Source organism: Neoarius graeffei, chromosome 14 (assembly GCF_027579695.1).
Source record: "Neoarius graeffei isolate fNeoGra1 chromosome 14, fNeoGra1.pri, whole genome shotgun sequence".
NCBI lineage: Eukaryota > Metazoa > Chordata > Actinopteri > Siluriformes > Ariidae > Neoarius > Neoarius graeffei.
The window spans coordinates 25,643,156-25,653,444 of record NC_083582.1 but is presented as its reverse complement, the minus strand read 5'-3'; positions in this window follow the sequence as shown (position 1 = coordinate 25,653,444).

Sequence of the window (10,289 nt, the reverse complement as noted above, 5' to 3'; positions counted from 1 at the left end):
ATTCAGCTCCTTGCATTACCTTTGTTGACAGAATCTCTTTCATGTTGGATCTGCGAGTCATGACATGATCAAGGAGATGTCAGTGTTTAGATCTTGGGTGGCACCAGCTAAAGTAATTTTTGTCTGGTTGGTGAAAGTAGGTATTAGTGATGCATAGTTCACGTTGAGTATAAAAGGTGAACATGAGTTCACCATTTGCACTCCTGTTTCCTTTGCCAAATTTCCCAATAGTACCTTCATATGTTACGTGATCATTCCCTACTCTTGCACTGAAATCTCCCAGGAGCAGAAGCTTCTCTACTTGAGGTACCCTGTCTACCACATCAGCTAATTCATGATAGAAGGCTTCTTTTTCTTCATCAGGATAGATCATGGTAGATGCATACATATTGATCAGGTTTAGGTAATGATCATTCCCTGTGGGTACACGTAAACTTATGATTCACTCAGATATTCCCACTGGTAGTGATGGCAGTTTGCTAGCTATCTTATTTGAAATGGCAAAAGCAACTCATGTTTTTTTTTCTTTTGTCCGTATTCCCACTCCAGAAGAAGGTGTATTTGATCTCTTGCACCTGTCCTTGGCCTTCAAGCCTTGTCTCTTGGAGTGCAGCAATGTCGATGCTGTAGCGATCTAGTTCCTTTGTGATCAGAGCTGTTCTACCCTCAGGTATCTTATCATTGTCCAACATGGTGTGGACATTCCAAGTCCCAACTATCAATTTCATGTTGATAAGTTTTGCTAATGATAATAATAGAATAAATAATTTTGATAGATGCTTACACACTAGTGAAGAAGGATTTTTTTCTATAAAAAAATTTATGAGCTAAATTTGACAGTAGAATAAATTTTGATCCTATTGTAGCCATAACTAAATACAAAGACAATAGTTATGCATACTATTAATTAACTTAATGTGAAGATAATTAACAGACAATCAACAGATTTTAAGTTTTTTTTTAAAGATTGCATATATTTGTAATTATTTGTATCTGTACATGCATGACCCCACCAGCTCTGCTGATCAATTTGCCTGAGTTTCCCAAAAGCATCGCGGCACAAAGATCATCGTTAAATGGTAGAGTGCGCAGCACAATGAATGCTCACTCTCATAGTTAAGATGCTCTTAGCATTAAGAGGCTTTTGGGAAACCCACCCCTTATCATGTTCAAATAAAGTTATTCATTCATTACCTCCGCCAAGGAGTTTATGTTTTCGGTACCGTTGGTTTGTTTGTTTATTGGTTTGTCTTTTAGCAACATTACGGAAAAAGTTATGGACGGATTGCTCTGAAATTTTTTCCAGAGGTGTGACTGGGCACAACTAACAATCCATTAAATTTTGGCAGTGATCCGGATCACCTTCTGGATCCCGGAATTTTTTAAAGGATTCTTGGCGGAGGTCTGTGCTCTCCGAGTGCTTTTCTAGTTCATTATGAGTTGGAAAATTATCTATCCATTGAGTTCCCTGACATCTCAAACTACCTGGTGCTGCAGACATCGTTCTACATGGACAAATGGATGAAAACCTGGAGGAGCATGGAGGCATATAACTTTTTATATGTGAGTGGATTAAAGATCTGGGGATCAGGATCCTACAAGATAAATCGTCTATTGTTCAAGCCCGGGTAAGGAGGAATTTCTGGGCTTTTTGTCCACATCTTTGTGATGGTTGCTAGGATGCTACAAGCTTTAGTATAAATTGGGTGTAAACAAACCACAGGTGCTCAATTCTCAATCCTCTCTGCTCTTCTCTTCCAGCATGCATCACAGATCCATATAATTTACCCACAAACATATTTACAACCCCGATTCCAAAAAAGTTGGGACAAAGTACAAATTGTAAATAAAAACGGAATGCAATGATGTGGAAGTTTCAAAATTCCATATTTTATTCAGAATAGAACATAAATGACATATCAAATGTTTAAACTGAGAAAATGTATCATTTAAAGAAAAAAATTAGGTGATTTTTAAATTTCATGACAACAACACATCTCAAAAAAGTTGGAACAAGGCCATGTTTACCACTGTGAGACATCCCCTTTTCTCTTTACAACAGTCTGTAAATGTCTGGGGACTGAGGAGACAAGTTGCTCAAGTTTAGGGATAGGAATGTTAACCCATTCTTGTCTAATGTAGGATTCTAATTGCTCAACTATCTTAGGTCTTTTTTGTCGTATCTTCCATTTTATGATGCACCAAATGTTTTCTGTGGGTGAAAGATCTGGACTGCAGGCTGGCCAGTTCAGTACCCGGACCCTTCTTCTACGCAGCCATGATGCTGTAATTGATGCAGTATGTGGTTTGGCATTGTCATGTTGGAAAATGCAAGGTCTTCCCTGAAAGAGACGTCGTCTGGATGGGAGCATATGTTGCTCTAGAACCTGGATATACCTTTCAGCATTGATGGGGTCTTTCCAGATGTGTAAGCTGCCCATGCCACACACACTAATGCAACCCCATACCATCAGAGATGCAGGCTTCTGAACTGAGCACTGATGACAACTTGGGTCGTCTTTCTCCTCTTTAGTCCGAATGACACGACGTCCCTGATTTCCATAAAGAACTTCACATTTTGATTTGTCTGACCACAGAACAGTTTTCCACTTTGCCACAGTCCATTTTAAATGAGCCTTGGCCCAGAGAAGACGTCTGCGCTTCTGGATCACGCTTAGATACGGCTTCTTCTTTGAACTATAGAGTTTTGGCTGGCAACGGCAGATGGCATGGTGAATTGTGTTCACAGATAATGTTCTCTGGAAATATTCCTGAGCCCATTTTGTGATTTCCAATACAGAAGCATGTCTGTATGTGATGCAGTGCCGTCTAAGGGCCCGAAGATCACGGGCACCCAGTATGGTTTTCCGGCCTTGACCCTTACGCACAGAGATTCTTCCAGATTCTCTGAATCTTTTGATGATATTATGCACTGTAGATCAGGGGTTCCCAAATTTTTCCATGCCAAGGCCCCCCAAACAGCATTAGCTTCTGGCCGGGGACCCCCTTTGCAAACCCACAGACAATGCTACAAAATATGTAAAGAAACATCAACTTTTAGAATGTTTTCTCTTACTTTTATTCAATATTAAATAATTGTTACATTTGTTTAGCATAAGAATATTATTAACTAACATGGTATCAACACAAATATTTTCGCACTGAACAATAAACTGTATAACCTCCTGTAGTACCTGATTCAACTCATTATCCATCCTTTTTGCGACCAGTGCCTTGCGATGGAGCATGCAGTGTGTGGCCACTACATACATGCGGGGCCTTCTGCTTAATGAGAGCGGTCATTCCACTGATCTTCCCGGTCATTGCCGCGGCTCCGTCCGAACACACCCCCACACAACGGGTCCAGTCCAATCCGTTAGACTCAATGTAATCGTCCAAAACTTGAAAAATGTCTTTCCCAGTAGTTCTTCTTTCAAGTGCTTTACAAAATAGTATTTCCTCCACAAATCTTTCCTGTGAAATAAATCTGATGTACACAAGCAGTTGGGCCTCATTGGATAAATCTGTGCTCTCATCCAGCTAAAGTGCGAAGTATTCGCTGGCTCTCACCTGCTCCAACAGCTGAGCAGATACGTCTTGAGCCATGTCACCAATCCGTCGGCTCACGGTGTTATCAGAGAGTGGGACAGCATCGATTTTTTTGGCAGCATCCTCACCAAGCAATTCTCGGACAATGTCTTTGGTGGCTGGTAAAATCAAATCTTCTCCAATTGAGTGAGGTTTTTTTAGCACAAGCAATATGGTACGAGGCTAAAAATGATGCCTTCAGGGCCCACTCGGGGACAGTAGCTTGCTGGGTGAATGCAGCAGATTGCCTGACCAAATGCTCTTCATTGCGTCTGAAGAAATCTACTGTTTTTTCGGCATCTGTCGGATGTTTTTGTACCAAGTGACGCTGAAGTTTTGAAGATTTTAAGCACTCGTTTGACAGGGTCTCCAGACAGAGGACGCATTTCAGGCAATCATGGCCATTTTTCTGTATGGCTGTAAAGCCATACTTAATGCCTCATATTTTCGGATTTTAGTTGGCCAGGACTTCTTAGTTTTTTTCGCAGCAGTGTCCTCCACAGCAGGGCTGTTGGTTTGTTCCTTTGGTCTCTTCTTCAAAAACCTGTCCATTTTGCGCTAGCAATACGCTAGCTTGAGGAGCAAAGCAGCTTGATAAATGGCACAAACCGCAACATCACAGGCAATCGGAGAGATGAGCATGGCAAACAATGTTTCGATATGATGTATTATTATTAATAATTATATTTTATAATAATGATTAAAAAACTAATTACAATATATTTAATAATAATTATTTTTAAAAAGTATATATTCTTTTTCGCAATTTTTTTGTTATCATCCTTCCAACTTTCTGAGGCCCCCCTAGCGCCCCCTGGCGGCCCCCACTTTGAAAACCACTGCTGTAGATCAGGGGTGTCAAACCTGATCCATAAAGGGCCTTGTGGCTGCAGGTTTTCATTCCAGCCATGCAGCAGCACACCTGACTTGGCTCATTCAATCAACTGAACTGTCTTCACACAGTCAAATACTTGCAGCCACACCCACCCTTGATTAACCCTTTGGTGACTGACCCCTTGAAAATGGTTCCTCCAGGAACGATGACATTTCAGTTGTCAAGACAACGGAAAAACTAAAATACAAAAACAGAAAGATACATCACAATGCTCTTGTGCACAAAACAAAATGCTCTTGTATTTTAGTTTTTCCATTGTCTTGACAACTGAAACGTTTAAAAATGTTTAATGGTTCCTGGAGGAACCATTTTCAAGGGGTCAGTCACCAAAGGGTGGGTGTGTCAGTTGATTGAATAAGCCAAATCAGGGTGCTGCTGCATGGCTGGAATGAAAACATGCAGCCACATGGCCCTTTATGGATCAGGTTTGACACCCCTGCTGTAGATGATCCGTTCAAACTCTTTGCAACTTTACACTGTCGAACTCCTTTCTGATATTGCTCTACTATTTGTCGGCGCAGAATTAAGGGGATTGGTTATCCTCTTCCCATCTTTACTTCTGAGAGCCGCTGCCACTCCAAGATGCTCTTTTTATACGCGTCGAATTTAGACACCGCGTTGACTTTTCTATAGTCTACACAGAACCGGACCGACCTGTCGGCCTTGGGTACCAAGACCACCGGGCTGCTCCAGTTGCTGTGGGACTCCTCGACGATGCCCATTTCGAGCATGGCCTTGAGTTCTTCCCGAACCACTTTTTTCTTGTGTTCGGGTAGCCTGTAAGGGCAGCTACGCACTACCACCCCCGCGGGCGTCTCAATGTGGTGCTCTATGAGGTCGGTGCGGACGGACAGGGGCAAGAACATGTCCGAAAATTCGGTCTGCAACTGGGCAACCTCCGCGAGTTGTGTCGGGGAGAGGTGGTCTCCACAGGGGACCTGAGAGGTATGCGATGCCAATGCTCCCTTTTGAACCTCCAGCCCCAGCTCCGCCTTCTCCGGAACCACCGACACCAACACCACAGGGACCTCCTCATTCCAGAGTTTGAGCAGATTGAGGTGGTAAATCTGTAACGCCCCACCCCTGTCCGTTCGCCTCACCTCGTAGTCGACGTCCCCGACTCGCCGTGTGACCTCAAAGGGTCCTTGCCACTTGGCGATTAATTTGGAGCTCGATGTGGGCAACAGTACGAGTACTTTATCTCCCGGTGTGAACTCCCTAAGGCGCGTACCCTTGTCGTACAGGCGGGTTTTCCGTTCTTGGGCCTGCCGCAAATTCTCCTAGGTTAGGTGTGTGAGTGTGTAGAGTTTTGCGCGCAGGTCAATAACGTATTGAATTTCATTTTTACTTGGTGAAGGTCCCTCCTCCCAATTTTCTTGCAGCACATCTAAAATGCCACACGGCTTACGCCCATATAACAATTCGAATGGGGAGAACCCCTTGGAGGCTTGTGGGACCTCTCGCACTGCAAACAACAAGGGTTCGAGCCATTTATCCCAATTACGTGCGTCCTCGCTTACAAATTTCTTAATTACATTTTTGAGGGTGCGATTGAATCGTTCAACTAAACCGTCCGTTTGTGGGTGATAAACGCTGGTGCGGATCGGCTTAATACCTAATAACCCATAAAGTTCGTTCAGTGTTCGTGACATAAACGAGGTGCCTTGATCAGTCAGAATCTCTTTCGGGATTCCAACTCAGGAGATAATGCGGAAGAGTGCTTCCGCAATACTGCGTGCTGAGATATTGCGCAGAGGCACTGCTTCCGGGTATTGCGTTGCATAGTCCACTAGAACTAATATAAAGCGGTACCCTCGTGTTGACCGATCTAATGGCCCGACGAGATCCATCCCAATTCTTTCGAACGGGGTCTCGATTAATGGGAGAGGGCACAAAGGAGCTTTTGGAATGGCTGCTGGATTTACTAACTGGCATTCGCGGCACGCTGTACACCACCTACGGACATTGCCGCGAGTCCCTGGCCAATAGAACCGGGCCATTATTCGGGCTAGTGTTTTATCCTGCCCTAGGTGTCCAGCCATGGGATTAAAGTGAGCTGCCTGGAATACCAATTCCCGGCGGCTTTTTGGAATCAAGAGCTGCGTGATTTGTTCTTTAGTTTGAGTGTCCTGCGTCACTCGGTATAACCTATCCTTCATAATAGAAAAATAGGGGAAGGACAGGGTGGCGTTTGGCTGGAGCGTTTGACCATCGATTACTCTCACTTGGTCAAACACATGCCGCAGAGTCTCATCTCGCGACTGCTCTAACGGGAAATCCGCAAGGGATTCCCCAAGAGAGGGAGGAGGAGCCGGCGGCTCCTCACTCTGACATGGAGATGATGTAGACGGCTCTGTGACAGCTGCTCCCGCCAATGCGACACTGGGACCTCCCCTTGCTGAAATACGGCAGGACCCACTCTTTACTAAATGACTCATTAACTCCCCGAATCCCGGCCAATCAGTCCCCAAAATTATCGAGTGGATGAGGCGAGGATTAACTCTTTAAGCCTTTACTCTAAATTTTTCCCCTCTGAAAAAAACATGGACCGACACTAAAGGGTAGCTGTCAACATCCCCATGCACACACAACACCTTCACCCCCTGTGCTCCCCCCAATGCCTCGTCTTGCACCAAGCTTTGGTGGATTGAGGTCTGATTACAGCCAGAGTCCACCAAAGCCTGATATGTATCCCCTTGGATACTCACCGGTATGCGATACACTCCGGCCTGATCGAGGGTGGCTCCTGGCGCGTCGGGGATCCAGACCACCGCGCCCACCTCCTTTGCCGAGCATTGATGCTGGAGATGCCCCGGCTCCCCGCAGCGCCAGCAAACCGACCTGGGCTTTCTCTCTGCACTGGTACTCTGGGGCTCACCTGAGGGGAGGGAGAGACAGACACGGAAGTGGGAAACGGGAGGACACCGCAGGTGCGGCGGACCGGCTGTGAGGGAGCCGGCCCCCGCCTTCGCGGTGGGGGAACGGGGTGAGGACGAGTCACAGAAGGGGAGGGGGAGAGAGAAAGAGAGAGGACAGAAGTGAAGAGGGGATCTGTGATCCTGCCGCGGGAACAGCCGCCAACAGCCTGCCACTTCGCCGTTCCTTGGGGAAGTTGCGCGATGAACTGTTCCAGTGCCACCAGGTCGACGACTTCCTCGGCGTCGCGGTTGTCAGCCCTCAGCCACCACCTGCAGGTGTCCCAGAGTTGCTGGCCAAACGTAAATGAGCGGCCGACCTCCTCTAGGCGTAGAGCGCGGAAGCGCTGATGATGTTGTTCGGGGGTGCGCCCCACACGCTGGAGGATGGCCCGGCGCAGGTCCATGTAGACCAGCCGGCTGTCGGCGGGGAGCTGTAGTGCGGCCAGCTGCACCTCGCCTGTTAGCAGGGGGAGGAGGCCTGCCGCGCGCTGTTCCACCGGCCACCCCGAGGCCTCTGCTGCTTGTTCAAATAGTGTGAGGAAGGCCTCGGGGTCGTCGTGCGGGCCCATCTTCATTGGGGTGAGGTGGAGTGGGCCCGTAGCGGTGGAGATGGTGGACCCCGCCGACGCGAGGAGGTGCCGGAACGCCTGACGATCTGCCTGTTGCTCCAGCACCAGGGCCTCGAACTGTTGTTCTTGCTCCTTTCGGAGGGCGAGCAGCGCCTGGTGCTGGCTCTGTTGGGCCGTGGTGAGGGCGTGGATCAGCTCTGAGAAGGGGGAGGACTCCATGGGGCTGTTCTCTTCTGTGCTCGGTCCCGGGTTTCGGCACCACTGTAGAAGTCAGAGCGGGTGGGCGGAGCACAGAAGGACGGCAGGCCAGAACCGAGTTCCAAAAACTCTTTTTATTTGCACTTTTCAGTACTAACATTCACTCTCCCAGCCACACACATACATACATACACACACACAAGTCATCTGGTGCGGGAGAGAGCTCACTTCCTCTGCTCTCTCTCTCCTTATATAGGGCGTGGTTGCTGGGAAGACACACACAGGTTAATTCACATCAGGTGTAGTGATTCTGCCACTTACCTTCCCTGACTCCGCCCTCCGGTCACAGACTGACACTTGGCCACGCCCCCACTGCCACAGTATTTATTCCACTTAAAGTGTACAGCAAACCAGCTACTGGTTTTGGGACACTACGACATCCTGAACTATTTAGTATCTGGCTGCAAACTTGAAAAAATTCACAGACCACTAGATGGCGTTTTGCGGCCTACTAATGGGTCTACTGCAATAGATGATCTGCTTTCTGTTGATCAGCACAGGGTGTATGTGAAGGGTTATGTAATGGACATTGCATTTTCAGGGATGTTAATATGGATAGAGTTTACTTCTGATATGGGGCAAAAATGGTCATCTGGATGGAGATCGTTTTCATTTTCAACGATTATTTTAAAACTTAAACCTGCTAATGTGGACACACACGAGCATGGACACAAATGGACACGGGTACGATTAGACTTTTCGATGAGCAGAATGCTGAGAGATACAGTAATACTGTGCTTTGAGATATTTCAATGACCACTCAAGCTATTTTTGATATGTGCTTCAAGATGTGACAAATTTGTATTTTGTGATTATTTTGGTGATTTAGATTTTGTATGTTGCATATTCATTTGTAATGGGATAAGAGTATTAAAGGTGAATAAAATTATTAGATACAGTGAGTCTAAAAAAAAAAATCAAAAAGTAACAATACAGTCCGGGTTCGAGCCCCGTGGCCAGCGAGGGCCTTTCTGTGTGGAGTTTGCATGTTCTCCCCGTGTCCGCCTGGGTTTCCTCCGGGTGCTCCGGTTTCCCCCACAGTCCAAAGACATGCAGGTTAGGTTAACTGGTGACTCTAAATTGACTGTAGGTGTGAATGTGAGTGTGAATGGTTGTCTGTGTCTATGTGTCAGCCCTGTGATGACCTGGCGACTTGTCCAGGGTGTACCCCGCCTTTCACCTGTAGTCAGCTGGGATAGGCTCCTGCGACCCTGTAGAACAGGATAAAGCGGCTGGAGATAATGAGATGAGATGAGACAAATGATCAGTTTAAGGATTGTATAATAGGGTAATGGAAGTGTGTGTGTCAGACAGAGAGGGTGTTTCACAACTTTCAGCAGCCTCAGCACAGGGATACAGCTCCCTTTATTGGCCATTATCAACATTAAACACGATGAAGGGAGAAGAGGCCATGTGTCATCAGACTCAGACCATCTGTACCTCACTGATGAGTCACACACATTTCATATTATTGCTGTTTTATAATGTGATGCAAGTGCCTAGAAATACTAATGCTCACATTAACGCTAGGGTTTAGTTATCTTGTAACTAGACTTTGTGTTCTACAGAGACTGTAATACACACATGCTGCTCTGGATCACAGTGTCCACTAAATGCAGGAAATGTGAAAAAGGAAAAAGCATCTCTGGGACCTATGTGCTGCTTGTAATGGTTTAAAATTGTGTTTTTAACAGTAATTAAACATATTTTCATATACTTATACAGTTAGGTCAACCTTTAATCAGGTTCTGAGCAGTATAATCAGTAGTACTTACTTATTTACACTCATTGGGCATTTTAATCCGTTACACCACCTGTACAGGTGTAGACTTACTGCCTGCAGCCCATCTGTTTCTTCAAACACAATGTGTCCGCTTCCTTCTTTTGCTGTTAATAAAAGTGTATCAGGTACAACAATATTGTTCTGTATCTTTACTCCCACTTTATTTTTACACATACCTATCTTGTTGGTTGCTCTCACTAAGGTGTGTGGTTAGAGAATAAAGCTCATATTTTTTTTCCATACAAAGTTTGCGCTAATCATCCTCTAATCTTTGTCAG